Below are 16,224 nucleotides of genomic sequence, written 5' to 3' on the forward strand. Positions count from 1 at the left end.
GGGAAGGATACACAGAAAGTTATCTATTATTTTGGTAACTTTTATTTCTTAAGTTGAGTGGGTATTCTTTGTTTTCTACTTTATACTAGTGTGCGTATATTAAATATTTTGTAATATACTTTAATTTGCATATTCCCTATGTGGGTGTGCATGCACAGACACACACTTTGAGATAAACCTATGTTGTAGGAGACTATTATTAGCAGAATGATGCAGAATAGCAACAAATCAGACAGTACATATATATGTGATATATTGATATACTATATATATATGTATATCCATAACAAATGGACTAAAGATCTAAATGTAAGACCAGAAACTATAAAACTCCTAGAGGAGAACATAGGCAAAACACTCTCTGACATAAACCACAGCAGGATCCTCTATGACCCACCTCCCAGAATTCTGGAAATAAAAGCAAAAATAAACCAATGGGACCTAATTAAAATTAAAAGCTTCTGCACAACAAAGGAAAATATAAGCAAAGTGAAAAGACAGCCTTCCGAATGGGAGAAAATAATAGCAAATGAAGCAACTGACAAACAACTCATCTCAAAAATATACAAGCAACTCCTGCAGCTCAATTCCAGAAAAATAAACGACCCAATCAAAAAATGGGCCAAAGAACTAAAATGACATTTCTCCAAAGAAGACATACGGATGGCTAACAAACACATGAAAAGATGCTCAACACCACTCATTATTAGAGAAATGCAAATCAAAACCACAATGAGGTACCACTTCACACCAGTCAGAATGTCTGTGATCCAAAAATCTGCAAGCAATAAATGCTGGAGAGGGTGTGGAGAGAAGGGAACCCTCCTACACTGTTGGTGGGAATGCAAACTAGTACAGCCACTATGGAGAACAGTGTGGAGATTCCTTAAAAAATTGCAAATAGAACTACCTTATGACCCAGCAATCCCACTACTGGGCATACACACTGAGGAAACCAGAATTGAAAGAGACACATGTACCCCAATGTTCATCGCAGCATTGTTTATAATAGCCAGGACATGGAAACAACCTAGATGTCCATCAGCAGATGAATGGATAAGAAAGCTGTGGTACATATACACAATGGAGTATTACTCAGCCATTAAAAAGAATACATTTGAATCAGTTCTGATGAGATGGATGAAACTGGAGCCAATTATACAGAGTGAAGTAAGCCAGAAAGAAAAACACCAATACAGTATACTAACACATATATATGGAATTTAGAAAGATGGCAATGATGACCCTGTATGCAGGACAGCAAAAAAGACACAGATATGTATAACGGACTTTTGGACTCAGTGGGAGAGGGAGAGGGTGAGATGACTTGGGAGAATGGTATTGAAACATGTATAATATCATGTAAGAATCGAATTGCCAGTCTATGCCCGATGCAGGATATGGCACGCTTGGGGCTGGTATGCGGGGATGACCCAGAGAGATGTTGTGGGGAGGGGGGTGGGAGGGGGGTTCAGGTTTGGGAATGCATGTACACCCATGGTGGATTCATGTCAATGTATGGCAAAACCAATACAGAATTGTAAAGTAAAATAAAAAATTAAAAAATTAAAAAAATAAAACAAAATAAAACAAATGGATAAAAAAAATAAAAATAAATAAAATATTCCATTGAGATGCCAAAAAAATTTCAGAGTTAGAAACCATCTAGATCAACAATCTCCCTTTAAATATGATGACAAATAATGAAAATCAGAAATGGAAGAGGAGGCATTATAATTAACGGCACAGAAGTAAAAAGGAATACAAGAGGCTGCTGTAAACAATTATACTCCAACAAATTGGAAGCCTAGGAGAAAAGATACATTCTTAGAAAAACATGGAATATTAAGAATGAATTAGGATGGAATAGAAAATCTGAACTTAAGATAGCTAGTAAGCAGATTGAACTAGTAATCAAAACTATTTCAACAAAGAAAAGAAGAGGACCAGATGGCTTTACTGGTCCTTCAATCCTTCTCAAACTCTTCCAAAAAATTGAAGAGGAAGCACTACTTCCAGACTCCTTTTGCAAGGTCAGTATTACCCTGATATCAAAGTCAGACAAAGAGACTGAAAGAAAACTACAGACCAATATCCCTAATGAATATTGATGTAAAAATCGTCAACAAAATGTTAGTTAACTAAATTCAACAGTGCATTAAAAGGATTACACATCATGATGAAGTAGAATTTCTCTTGGATGTAAGGATGGTTCAACAGACAAAAATCAATGACCATAACACACTACATTAAATAGAATGAAGGACAAAATTTACATGATCATTTTAACTGATGTGGAAAAAAGCATTTGACATAATTAAAAAATTTTTTGATGAAGACACTGAATAGACTATGAATAGAGGGAAAGGCCATATATTAAAATCCTATAGCTAACATCATACTCAACAGTGAAAAGCCAAAATCTTCTCCTCTGAGATAGAAACAGGACTAAGATATCCATCCTCACCATTTCTATTCAACACAGTATTAGAAGTCCTAGCCAGAGTAATTAGACAAGATAAACAGAAGCCATTCAAATTGGAAAAGAAGCAGTAAAATTATCTGTTTGCAGATTATATGACCTAATATATAGAAAACCCCAAAGATTCTACAAATATGAAACTGTTAGAATAACTAAACTAATTCAGCAAAGTTGCAAGATGTAAACCAGCACTCAAAAATCAGTTGCATTTCTAAGAACCAATAGTGAAAATCAAACTAGAAAATTAAGAAAATGATAACATCAAAAAGAATAAAATACCCTGGAATAAATTTAACCAAGAAGGTAAAAGACTTATACACTGAAAACTACAGAACAGTGATGAAATGAAAGAAGAGACAAATAAATGGAAAGAAATCCCATGTTCACTGGAAGACTTAATATTGTTAAAATGTCCATATAGCTCAAAGCCATATACAGATTCAATACAATCCTTATCAAAACCTCAATGGCATGTTTTTGTAGAAAGAAAAAAAGTCATAAAATACATACAGCATCTCAAAGAATCCTAAACACCCAAAACAATCTTGAGAAAGAACAAAGCTGGAGGCCGTATACTTTCTGACTTCAAAACATATTACAAAGCTATAGTAATAAAAATAGTATGGTGTTGGCGTAAAGACAGACATATAAACCAGTAGAACTAAATAGAGAGCCCCCAAATAAACCCTCATGTATAAGGTCAAATGATCTTTAACTGGATCCTTAGGCTACAAAATGGAAAAAGATAGTCTCTTCAATAAATGGTGTTTGGAAAGTTGAATATGCATATACAAAAGAATAAATATGGACCTTTATCTTATATGGGCTTCCCTGGTGGTTCAATAATACAATACATGAATTACAACAAGACGTGAACCAAGAACTTCCAGACGTTCAAGTTGGATTTAAGAAAGGCAGAGGAACCAGAGATCAAATTGCCAGCATCCATTGGATCACAGAAAAAGCAACAGAATTCCAGAAAAACATCTACTTCTGCTTTATTGACTATTCCAACCGACAGTCAAAAGTCTTTGACTGTGTGGATCACAACAAACTGTAGACAATTCTTCAAGAGATGGGAATACCAGGCCACCTTTCCTGCCTCCTGAGAAATCTGCATGCTGCTCAACAAGCAACAGTTAGAACTGGACATGGAACAACGGACTGGTTCCAAATTGGGAAAGGAGTACATCAAGGCTGTATATTGTCACCCTGCTTATTTAACTTATATGCAGAGTACATCTTGTGAAATGCCAGAATGGATTAGGCACAAGCTGGAATCAAGATTTACAGGAGAAATATCAATAACCTTAAATATGCAGATGACACCACCCTTATGGCAGAAAGAGAAGAGGAACTAAAGAGCCTCTAGATGAAAGTGAAAGAGGAGAGTGAAAAAGCTGGCTTAAAACTCAACATTCAGAAAACTAAGATCATGGCATCTGGTCCCATCACTTCATGGCAAATAGATGGGGCATCAATGGAAATGGTGACAGACTTTATTTTCTTGGGCTCCAAAACCACTGCAGAAGGTGATTGCAGCCATAAAATTAAAAGACGCTTGCTCCTTGGAAGAAAAGCTATGACCAACCTAGACAGCATATTAAAATCAGAGACATTACTTTGTCAACAAAGGTCTGTATAGTCAAAGCTGTGGTTTTTCCAGTAGTCATGTACAGATGTGAGAGTTGAATCATAACGAAAGCTGAGTGCTGAAGAATTGATGCTTTTGAACTGTGGTGTTGGAGAAGACTCTTGAGAGTCCCTTGGGCTGCAAAGAGAGCCAACCAGTCCATCCTAAAGGAAATCAGTCCTGAATATTCATTGGAAGGACTGATGCTAAAGGTGAAACTCCAATACTTTGGCCACCTGATGAGAAGAACTGACTCATTGGAAAAGATCCTGATGGTGGGAAAAACTGAAGGCAGGAAGAGAAGGGGATGACAGAGGAGAAGATGGTTGGATGGCATCACCGATTCGATAGATGTGAGTTTGAGCAAACTTCAGGAGTTGGTGATGGACAGGGAAGCCTGGTGTGCTGCAGTCCATGGGGTTACAAAGAGCCGGAACTGACTGAGTGAGTGAACTGAACTTATCTTACACTATATACAAAAGTTAAAGTCCTAAATATAAGACCTGACACTATAAAACTTCTAAAAGAAAACAGAGGGAAAGACTTCATGATACTGGAGTAAGCAATGTTTTCTTGGATGTAACGCCGAATGCACAGGCAACAAAAGCAAAAACAGACGCGTAGTGCTACATCAAACTTTAAAACTTATGTTCCACAGAGGGTACAATTATCAGAGTAAAAGGAAACCTACAGAATGGGAGAAAATATTTGCGACTCATTTATCAAATAAGGGATTAATCTCAAGAATATACAAAGAACTCCAACAACAAAAAAACAAATAACCTGATTAAAAATAGGCCAAGGACTTGAACAGGTATTTCTCCAAAGAAGATATACAAATAGCCACCAAACAAAAGATGTTCTATATCACTTATTATCAAGAAATGCAGATAAAAATATGAGATACCATTTCAAAACTGTTAGAATGGCCACTATCCAAACAAAACAAAACCTCAGAAAATAATGAGTACTTGATATAAAGAATTTGAATATAAAGAATTCCCCCTGTTGGTGTGATTATAAAATGATATACCATTATGAAAAACAATACAAGGTTTCTAAAAAAATTAAGATAGAACTACCATATGATCCAGCAACACCACTTCTGGGTACATATCTTAAAAATTGAAAATAGGATTTTGAAGAGATATTCGCCCATCCACATTCATTGCAATATTATTCACATAGTCAAGATCTGGAAGCATCCTAAATGTTCACTAACAAATGAAGGGGTGAAGAAAACATGTATAGACATGCAATGGGATATTATTCAGACTTAATAAAGAAGGAAATCCTGGCATGTACTAAAACATGGGTAAAACTTGAGGACAGTTTGCTAAGTTAAATAAGCTGGTCACAAAAAGACAAATATTGCATGATTCCACTCATGAGAAAGCTAAAGTAAACTCATAGAAACAGAAAGTAGGATTGTGGCTGCCAGGAGCTGAGGGGAGGGAAAAATAAGATGTTTTTCAGCGGGTATAGAGTTTTCGTAATACAAGATGAAAATGTTCTAGAAATCTGTTGTATAATACCATGAATGACGTATAGTTACCAACACTTACTGTGCACTACAAAATTATTAAGAGGCTAAATTTATGTTGACTGTTCTTTTACAACTAAAAAATTAAACAAAAACATGATGAGGGCAAGGACCAGGATAATGGAATGATTTACCCAAGGTCATGAACTAGCTGGTGCTGGGACTGGAATGCAGGCTGGCCAAGTCCAGATCACTGGCCTTTTTCCTACACCTTGCCAACTTCTTGTCCCGAGTTCTGTCTTATTTGTAATACCATTTTAGAGACTTGAGATGGCCTTTAGTGAGGACTGCTCGGAGGGGAGAGTCAACTCTTCATTGAACATGATAGCTCTGTTAAAAACATGGCCTTGTATCTTTGTGAGGCTTGCCCAACAAGCTTCCATAATTGAGTTCCTAATTTTACAGCAAGCAATCACACATTCATATTGCGCTCAGCTTTTGCCACCTTTCAATTACGGAGCTCAAGCCCCTTCGGAGGAGGTTAAGATTCATGGTTTGCTTACTGCATGAAATGACAGCTATATTATAGAGTGAAAAATGCGAGGCCTGGAAAGGTCAAAGGGCCTATCTAACATTATAATGCCATCCTTAAGGGGAACACGCTTTAAGGTCAAATTATTTAAAACTTCTCCCCCTCTCCTCATTTCAGCCTGATGGTTCCCTGTCTCATTCCCCAGCAGTGGGAAGTGATTAAAATACAGAAACACAGAAGTTTTAGTCCCAGCATTATCTTTTGCCCTTGGAAATGGCCTCCCTGCCTCTGTGGGAAAGGTATCAAGTGTTTCTTTGATTCTAAGGACAATTGTTTTTGCAAAATTTTGTAATTTGGGGTGACTGAGGCTCTGAAGTGAGCTGGGGCATGGGAACCCCTTTCCAGGTGGAGAACGTGGGCAGGTTACAATAAGGAGCTCCTGCAAATGGAAGTGAACGGCCAAAAGCGCCTGGAGTCATAATTCCATCTGCGCTGAGGCAGTCATAACTCATGGTTTCCTGAACAGTCCAGACGCTCCAGAGGGTAATTAGGACTGCCTTCTCAGGGGCCCACATGCCCTAAATGGGGTCCAGTTGGACCGACAGACCCCCCACTTCCCGCTACACTTGGAACTGAGGTTGGGCACCTGGTCAGCCAGCCTCCTGGTTCAGCTCAGGTTCTGGGTTTAGGAAACAAGAAGCTGCCAGCCCTTCACCGTCTTCCCGGAGGGTGTGCTTCCTCTGGGTGAACTTGTCAAAGTTGGCTTCCAGGAGGAAAGCCACAAGCGGCAGCACACAGACAAGCGGTGGCCGCGTGGGGAGGGGCCCGGCGTGACCGCTGCCCCCGCGTGGGAACCGCATGGACCCCGACGCCACACTCTGAACGGGGGAGGGGTAGCTTCTGCTGGTGCCTCTTGGACTCCTGGGACCACAGCATTTTGGGGACCCCAGAATTTTGGGGCTCCCTGTGCCCCGCCGGATCTCCCGCCTGGCATTCCGCACCCCGGGGCGGGCACGCTGATGTCCCTTCTCCAGCCTCCAGCCTGACCTTGACCTCTGGGTCCTGAGGTTGGCACGGATTTATAACCCTGAGCTGCTTTTTATCTCTTCGGGAAGTAGACGTTTTGCTTGGGAAGTTTTTCAATTTCCTCCTGGCCTGGACCAAACCGCTCAGATTTCCAAGGCCGAGCTTCTCCTCTCCTGCTTGGGAGGCTCACTCTGCCTGCAGACAGGCCCCCGCAAAATGCCTTGAGGGTGGAGCAGACAGGCCTTCCTGACAGGCCTCCCTCTTACCAAAATGCATATGAGGGGCGGGGGCACAAGGACGGCCAGCCATCACCCCTCCCTAAATGTCCCCTCCAAAGCGACCACAAATTCTCCTAAGCCACAGTCTCCCAGGACAGGGCCCCAGAGCGACACCTTCCCCCAGTGGCTGTGGTGGTTCTGAAACACCCCAAAGTTCCATTTCCACTGCTCTAGTCACTGTACAGTAGACAGAATGGGGCGAAGCAAATCTTAGTCCTCCTACCTTTAATCCTCCTGAAACTTTATAGCATCATTCACAAGGAAAAAAAAGATGAACCCAGGACAGTCCAACAACAGCATATATCAGGCTCCTCACCAATAACACTGATGCCTTTTTTTTTTTTTTTTTGCGGAGAAGTTTCATCCAATTACACACACATCTTTTCTTCCCCCTCCATAAATTCCCCTCCTCTAATCCCCATACTCACCTCCCACGCAGTTTTCCCTCTTACACACGATGTCATCTGAAAGTCAGGGAAAGCAGTAAAGTCAAGGCATCCCTTTTGTAACTTGGTGAATATCTTCCGTTTTGATGGCTCTTTTATCCTGAAACGCTTCACCCACTTCATATCCCAGGATAACTTCACCCACCACTGAAGTACCGCCAGCCGGCTCAGGAGGGGAAAGTGGCAACTGTTGCTCTGTTTAAGGCAGGAAGTGAAGAAGAACATGATATTCAATTAAAACTGCAGGGGGAATTCAGCGAGACAGCAGGGTCTAGTGGAGACCAACGGCCTGGGCGATCAGCCGGTCTGAGTCCTCTCCCGTCTCTGCCACCAGCTCCTGGGGGTGACCTTGGGCCTGTCACTAAAACCTTCAGGGCCTTCGTTTCATCTGAAAAATGGTGGTGATGATACCTGCATCCTTGCAGGGATAGTTATGAGGATTAGAGAGATTAGGAAAATAAACAGGGCTCTTTTGATCCCTTCAAAGTCAGCAGCAAAGGATGGATGGATGCAGAAAGCCATCTTAGGCTGAGTGGATTCGGCTGCCAATTACAGGATGTGATCTGAGGTGTAATGAAAAGGCGGCCAGAGCCGAGATGCCTCTCCCACCAGCCTGCAAAGCTGCTCTGAAATCCCGCTGTTGGAAAGACATGCAAAGAGCTGGGTTCACATATGAATGTGACCTCTAGGAGCGACAGCACAGCCTTCTCCTGAGCTAGCTGGAACAGTTTGCCAGTTTCCCAGGAGAAAAAAGGGTCCTGAGTGAGTGAGACATTTGAACAAGTCCATGTTATTGGAGGAGAGTTTAGTACAAAGAGAGTGAAATCAGCATCAGCGTGATGGTGGTTAGTGATGTGGGGAGGGGAGTGATACTTCAGAAGCTGGTTTTTAGAAACACTGTAATCAATGTTAGGTTATTGATAACAGTGTGTAATCAATATTATTATGGTAACAGTAAGATCGCCCTGCTGAAACAATGGTACCTGATGTCTGTTCTCTCTGTAAGATGCTGTACGCATCCTTTCTTACCAAGTTTGTTTTTTTCTAAATACACATTTATTTTATTTTATTTTTTTACTTTACAATACTGTATTGGTTTTTACCAAGTTTTGTTCTTCATATGTCCGTGCTCACTCGCTTAAGTTGTGTCCGACTCTTTGTGACCCCATGGACTGTAACCCACCAGGCTCCATGGGATTCTCCAGGCAAGACTGCCATGCCATCCTCCAGGGAATCTTCCTGATCCAGGGCTCAAACTCAGGTCTCTTACATTTCCCGCATTGGTGGGGAGGTTCTTGAGCGCCACCTGGTAGCCATCCTATGCGTATATGTTCAGCACACCAAGAAGAAGAATGATACCGTAGAAAGCTTTATGAAGATGATGACTGCGGTTGTGCTGACCAGTATCATTGTTTCCACACACACATCAAGCATTACACCACCGAGGGTGATTAAATCCTGGAGCCTTGAGTTGGAGTCCCAGCTCTATCACTTTGTTCTGGGGCCTTGAATACTTGAGCTTTCTGAAACCCAGTTTCACCATTTAGAAAATCAACAGACCTGCTTCACAGCTCTTTCCAGAGGATCGAATGACATGGTGTAAAGTGCAAAAGGCATATGTATATGCTGCTGCTAAGTCGCTTCAGTCGTGTCCGACTCTGTGCGACCCCATAGACGGCAGCCCACCAGGCTCCCCCGTCCCTGGGAATCTCCAGGCAAGAACACTGGAGTGGGTTGCCATTTCCTTCTCCAATGAATGAAAGTGAAAAGTGAAAGTGAAGTCGCTCAGTCGTGTCCGACCCTCAGCGACCCCATGGATTGCAGCCTTCCAGGCTCCTCCATCCATGGGATTTTCCAGGCAAGAGTACTGGAGTGGGGTGCCATTGCCTTCTCCGATATGATAGAGGGCAATTCAAAGGGGAACTGTTGTCTCAGTCAGAGTAGGCTAGGTTACACCACAGCAACAAGCAGCCCATGACATGAGCATTCTATGGCTTAAAGCAATAAAGGTTGATTTCTTACTCTTGCTACAGGTCTACCACAAGTCAGCCTAGGGGTGCTCTGCTCAGTGTAGTCACAGTGGGACACAGAACAGCAGCCTCTAGGTCAGAGGGTAAAAGGGAAGTGCCCTTGGCTCCTAGAGTTTCTGCTGCTCCTTCCTTAACCCGAGAAAGTCACAGGGCCCTATGGACTTCAGGTAGGCAGGGGATTGTAGTCCTACTACATGTCAGAAGGAGGGAGATCTGGGATATTTATTCACAGCCCTAGGGCAGGCACGGTCGCTGCTCTACAAGGCTGGGTAAGATGTGGTCCTTGCATTCAAGGAGCTTAACCAAAACTAACCTCTAGAGCACACTCTAGGAGCTCCAGAAACAGCTCCAGAAGAGCACATGTGCCTTCTGCCCTGGATTTCCACCCTTGCCCCCACCTCCTCCCAGCCTTCTCAGGCACTCATTCCCATCTCGGGAATGCCTTTGTGAAAGGAGGCTGGAACACCCTCCTGCTTCCTTAGCCTCTGCCACACTGCTTGTAAAATAACCTCAAGGCCTTTCTTTCAGAGCTGGTGTCCCCCCTTTGTCCTTCATCTAGACTGCATGGAGAGGTGCCCAGGCAGCAGGCCCCTCAGGATAGCCTCCCCTGGCTGCGGCTAATTGCACCAGGTGTGAAGCACAGCTCTTCCCCTGCCTCCAGCCCTTTCTGTGCCTGATGCAAGCTGACCTTCCCTTGGCCCAAGCTTGGAGCTGGTATTTTGCCTTTAGGGAAGAAACAGGCAAACTTAGGTCAGACTTTGCCCCTCCCAGTGTCCCTTAGAACCGGTTTCCAGCTCTCTGAGTGTAGACATCTCCCACATCCGCTTCTCCACCATCCAGAGATTCCTAGCACGGCCTGAGAGTCAGCAAAGTTTTCCCTCCTTCCTCTTGAGTCATGTCCCTTCTCCTAGGCATTTCAGTTGGGACCCAGAAAAAAAATGTAAGGGTTTAACGTGATATTCTTAGTAATAAAAATAAGCATAATAGCTTACTATGTGCCAGGCTCTGAGTACATTAAAGTATTAACTCATTAAATATTCACAACAATTCTACGAAATCGGGACAATTTTCTCATTTTCAAAATGAGGAGGAAACAAACCCAGAGAGATGAAGTAAGTTGTCCAAGGCCACGCAGCCAGTAAGGGACAAAGTTGGGATTTAACCCCAGCAATCTAGTGCACAGCACATGCAGACCGTTTTCCATAATTTATACAGTGTTTGACAGAAGTGGTTGATAGACTGGAAGACTGATTCACTTGCTGATGCCTTCTCAAGATTTTATGAGGTCATCACTGCCCTCTGGTGGTCATTAGTGAGCATTGCCACTCAAAATGCACTGACCCTAACCCTCTGGCAAAGAGCTTCACAGAATTCAGAGTGAACTGGCAAATAAACATTCAGCTCACATGCCACAATGTCGTATTGACTATTTTCCTCTGGCTTGGTGTGTTTTACATTTGTTTTTCCCCTGGAGAAAAAAGAAGGGAGAACAGAAAGCACATGGGCAACTCTCCACCTCTGTGAGAAAAAGCAGAAGAAAACCACAATTATGTAACTATCAAATAACAAGTCTATGTGTTTATTGTCATGGAATTTGTGATGTAGTGTAGCTACCCATGAAATGTCATCCTAAACAGATGCAAAAGCACATTTTCAGTCGTTTATAACTAAGTTAAGGCGTAATTCTTGCCTTAATTAATCAGGGTGTTCTTCCACTATAGAAGGTTGCATGCAAGAAGATTCTTATTTTTAAAGTTCAGCCATTTTGGATTATCTTTGTTCAAATAGAAATCCGAGGTCATTTTTTGTTTTGGTGTAGAAAGACGAAGATGATCATTTCTGACGGACTTATAATCGGACAGCTTGGCCTGAGGAACAGTGTTTCAATAGTGACTACAATTGTGGAGTAGGCTTCCCTGGAGGTGCCCAAACCTGCCTGCCAATGCAGGAGACAGAAGAGATGCAGGTTCGATCCCTGGGTGGGGGAGATCCCCTAAAGGAGGGCATGGCAACCCACTCCAATATTCTTGCCTGGAAAATCCCATGGACAGAGGAGCCTGGTGGGCTGCAGTCCATGGGGTCGCAAAGAGTTGGACACCACCAAAGTGACTTAGCATGCATGCACGCACAATTCTGGAGCTTCTTATTAAGCTCCAGCCAAAAGGACCCCTCAAACAAGGTGATCCAGTAAGTCTTCATGGGGAGGAGGGGCAAGGGGAGGGAAATGTGAAGGGGGACATGTATTCCTACTTGTAGCCACAAAAACCTGGTCTGGTCCTGGAAGCTGTGCCCTGGAAATTTCACAGATGAAGCACCTGGTAACATGTGGGAGGCCTGAGGAGTCAGGGCTTCTGGAGGCTGGGTTTTCAGCCCCTAGATGGAGAATCATTAACCGTCAGCTCTTAACTTGGTTAAAGTTTCCCTCCTTGAAAAGATCAAGTAAGTTATGCATGCACAGGTCATTAGTCACACCAACAGCAAATCCTTCACCAATCAGAATTCCTCTGTGTATGTTTCAGTTCGAATCAAAGTGGGAAATCACAAAAAAAACTGCTGATAAGAGGTGTTAGTAAGGCAGACCTACCTTCAAGACACACTTAGGATCTGCACTTAGCCGCACCCACAGATCATGCCTGGACCATGAACATTCATATCCTACCCATGGGTAACCTTTTTGATCCATGTCCACACTTCAAATCATTGTCTTGATATGGGCCATGTGCATATCCATTGTTCCTTGCCGCTGCCTCTGTCCCAGGGTCCCAATTTGCATCCAACTGCCCAGTGGCAAGTTCCACCCAGTTGTCCCCTAGCCCCCTTACTCAGTATGTCCAAAGCGGACCCACATATCCCATCCCTGGTGCCTCTCCTGAACGTCTTCAATTTATCTTACCAGTTTCACCATCTCCCTGTGATTCCAGATCAAACCCTGAAAGTCATCAACTTTACTCCATGCTCTTGTCCCACCCACTGGACCTAGTCACCTGCTGAGATCGCTCACATCTGCCCTCTACTTCTGGCTTCCCATTCTTATCACCTCGGATGGCATGATGCACTGGATGAGATTTCAGAGTCAAACATGGGTTCAGATCCCAGCTCTGTTGTTTATTATATTTGAGTGTGGACTTTACTTAATATAATCAAGCCTCATTTGTACAATGGAAGATTGATGATGAGTTCAATCATCAGTCAGTCAGTCAGTTCAGTTGCTCAGTCATGTCCGACTCTTTGCGACCCCATGAATCGCAGCACACCAGTTCTCCCTGTCCATCACCAACTCCCGGAGTTCACCCAGACTCGCGTCCATCGAGTCGGTGATGCCATCCAGCCATCTCATCCTCTGTCGTCCTCTTCTCCTCCTGCCCCCAATCCCTCCCAGCATCAGAGTCTTTTCCAATGAGTCAACTCTTTTCATGAGGTGGCCAAAGTATTGGAGTTTCAGCTTTAGCATCATTCCTTCCAATGAACACCCAGGACTGATCTCCTTTAGAATGGACTGGTTGGATCTCCTTGCAGTCCAAGGGACTTGCAAGAGTCTTCTGCAACACCACAGTTCAAAAGCATCAATTCTTCGGCACTCAGTCTTCTTCACAGTCCCCCTCTCGCATCCATACATGACCATGGGGTGGTGGCGGGGGTGGGGGGTCGGTGCTCAGTATATGCTGTTTCTTTTTTCCATTCAGGCCTTGTTTCTCACCAGACTAATTTGTGCATGCTAAATCCCTTCAGTCGGGTCCAAGTCTCTGCAACCCTATGGCTTGTAGCCCACCAGGCTCCTCTCTCCAAGGGATTCTCCAGGCAAGAATACTGGAGTGGGTTGCTATGCCTTCCTCCAGGGGATCTTCCCCACCCAGGGATTGAACTCACATCTCTTTAGGTATCCTGAATTGGCAGGCAGGCTCTTTACCACTAGCTCCACCTGGGAAGCCCAGGGCTAACTTGACAGCCTCCTAATTAGCCCTTGCTTCTTTGCTCTCAGACACTAGTATGGACTGAACACTTACTATTTGCCAGACACCAGACTTTCCACTTGGAAGAGAAACAGTAAACAATTCCACAGGGGGCTGCCCCCATGAAGCTTACAGTCCAACAGAGAAAGTCAGATTCTCTCCTTCCAACAATTTATTTTCACTCTTCTGACAAATGAATCTTGCTAAAGCACAGATCACTCACATCATTTCCCTCCTCAAGACCGTCAGTGGCCCCCCACTTCCCATCTCATGAGATATGCATTCCTTTGCCTACACTCAGGCCCTCCTTAGCTAATAAGGGCCTTACCTCCTCTTGCAGCCTAATGTCCTCCACCCCACAGACCCTCCTTTCTGTCCAAGCAGAGCTACTTGCCAGTTCCACAACAGAGTAGATAATTTTCTTTTTTAAAATGTCTTTTATAATGTCCTTCCTCTTGGGAGAAATCCCCATGACTGAGAATCTCGGTGAGAAGCAGAACTCCCTTCCCGTAGGAGTGGGAGCACACCGTTTCTTTTTCCCACTTCAGTGGCTCCTGAGACATAGGCAAAAGACCAAGGCTAGGACAGTCCAAAACCCTACTCGGGATTCTGACATGATATCAGATGAGACACTTAAAGGTTTTACCTGAAAAGATCTTAAGGAAGAGAATATGTACAGAGATATGGGTAAGGTTAAGGAGGATTGGCAATGCCCTGGGGATGTATTTATAAAGACAAATCTAGATAAAAGTTTATGTCTCCCCTTCCCCCAGACTTTAAAAAATGTGGCAGTTTTATAATTTTATCAGCAAATATGAAGAATCACATAAGAAGGTATTCTCAGCTTTTTTTTGCATAAGGAGGAAAGGACATAATTTCTGCCTGTGACTTTCATTCAAGCATCTGGAAGTGGCCCTTGATTAATAGACTGAAGCTACTAAATGACATCAAGATGAGACAAATTCCTTAGTATGATATAGAAAAAGAACTCAAAGACCTAAATAGAAGGGAATGCTGGAGTGGATTTAGCATATTTGATCCGCACCCCTCGTCTGTAACCTGCTCCAGTATTCTTGCCTGGAGAATTCCATGGACAGAAGAGCCTGGAGGGCTATGGGCCACAGGGTCGTAGAGAGTTGGACACGGCTGATCGGCTGATCGCACATTACCACGGTAAGCAGAAGAGTTGACTTTTAATAGGGATAATCAGACAAGAATTTTTGACTGGGAATTCCCTGGTGGTCTAGTGGTTAGGACTTGATGTTTTCAGTGCCAGAGCCCCTGATCAATCCCTGGTTGAGGGATTGAGATCCTGCATGCAAGTTGTATGGCCAAAAAAAAAATTTTTTTTTTAGCCAGAGTTAACTGATTCTGAATTTCCATGAGTGCATGGATTATCCTATTTGCATAACTAAAAATAACTTTCACCATAAGACACTATGTTGTTGTTTGGTCCCTAAGTCACGTCTGACTCTTTTGCAACCCTATGGACTGTAGCCTGCCATGGACTGTAGCCCTCCAGGCTCCTCTGTCCAAGGGGTTCTCTAGGCAAGAATACTGGAGGGGATTGCCATTTCCTTCTCCAGGGTACCTTCCCGGTCCCCTGCAGTCACAAGGCTACTAGATGGTAGGTATTCTTTCCTCCCTGAGTTCCCTCAGGGCTCACCAGCTCACTGTGGCAGTGGTTGCAATTACTGACAACGGTGACATCTTAGTTGCATTTGCAAGTGGGTTCTTTATCACTGAGATACCAGAGAAGCCCAGGAGACTATAGATTGGGCCAATTTTGGATAGGATTAACATGTGGCCGGGGGAGGGGGAGCAGCACTGAAACACCACTGCTCTCTCAATTCCTGACTCCCTTCAGGGATCCAGAGGCCCAAGGACAGTGGACGAGAGTGCTACTTTGACACAGGCAGATGATTAGACACCAGATTAGACATGTCTGGGGCTGCTATGCTTAACCACCATCTGCCCTTCAGCAAAGCCAGTGTGTCCAAGTTATTAGGAAAGAACCCCTGGGATAAGTGAACTTGAAGAGCTTAATTTAACTGGTCACAGGGAAAATACACTTTTTTCCTTCTTGATTTCACATATTTATGTCCAACCAAAATGATCAGTTTAGTGACAGAATTAAGATGTTCAATCTATGAATCCCAAAGTGATAGCATGCCCTGCTGACTCACAGCTGACCTTAGTATGCAGTAATATTCCTCATACCCAAAGGGACTTGCACCTGGGAAGATTTCACTTCTGTCAGACTCAACCCATCAGATCATGAAGAATCATGGTGTAAGAGAACTCAGGCCACAGTCTTAGAGGTCTCTTTCCTATTGATGAAGAAGGAATTTCCAAAGACAGTTT

This window comes from Oryx dammah, unplaced genomic scaffold, assembly GCF_014754425.2.
Source record: "Oryx dammah isolate SB20612 unplaced genomic scaffold, SCBI_Odam_1.1 HiC_scaffold_20, whole genome shotgun sequence".
NCBI lineage: Eukaryota > Metazoa > Chordata > Mammalia > Artiodactyla > Bovidae > Oryx > Oryx dammah.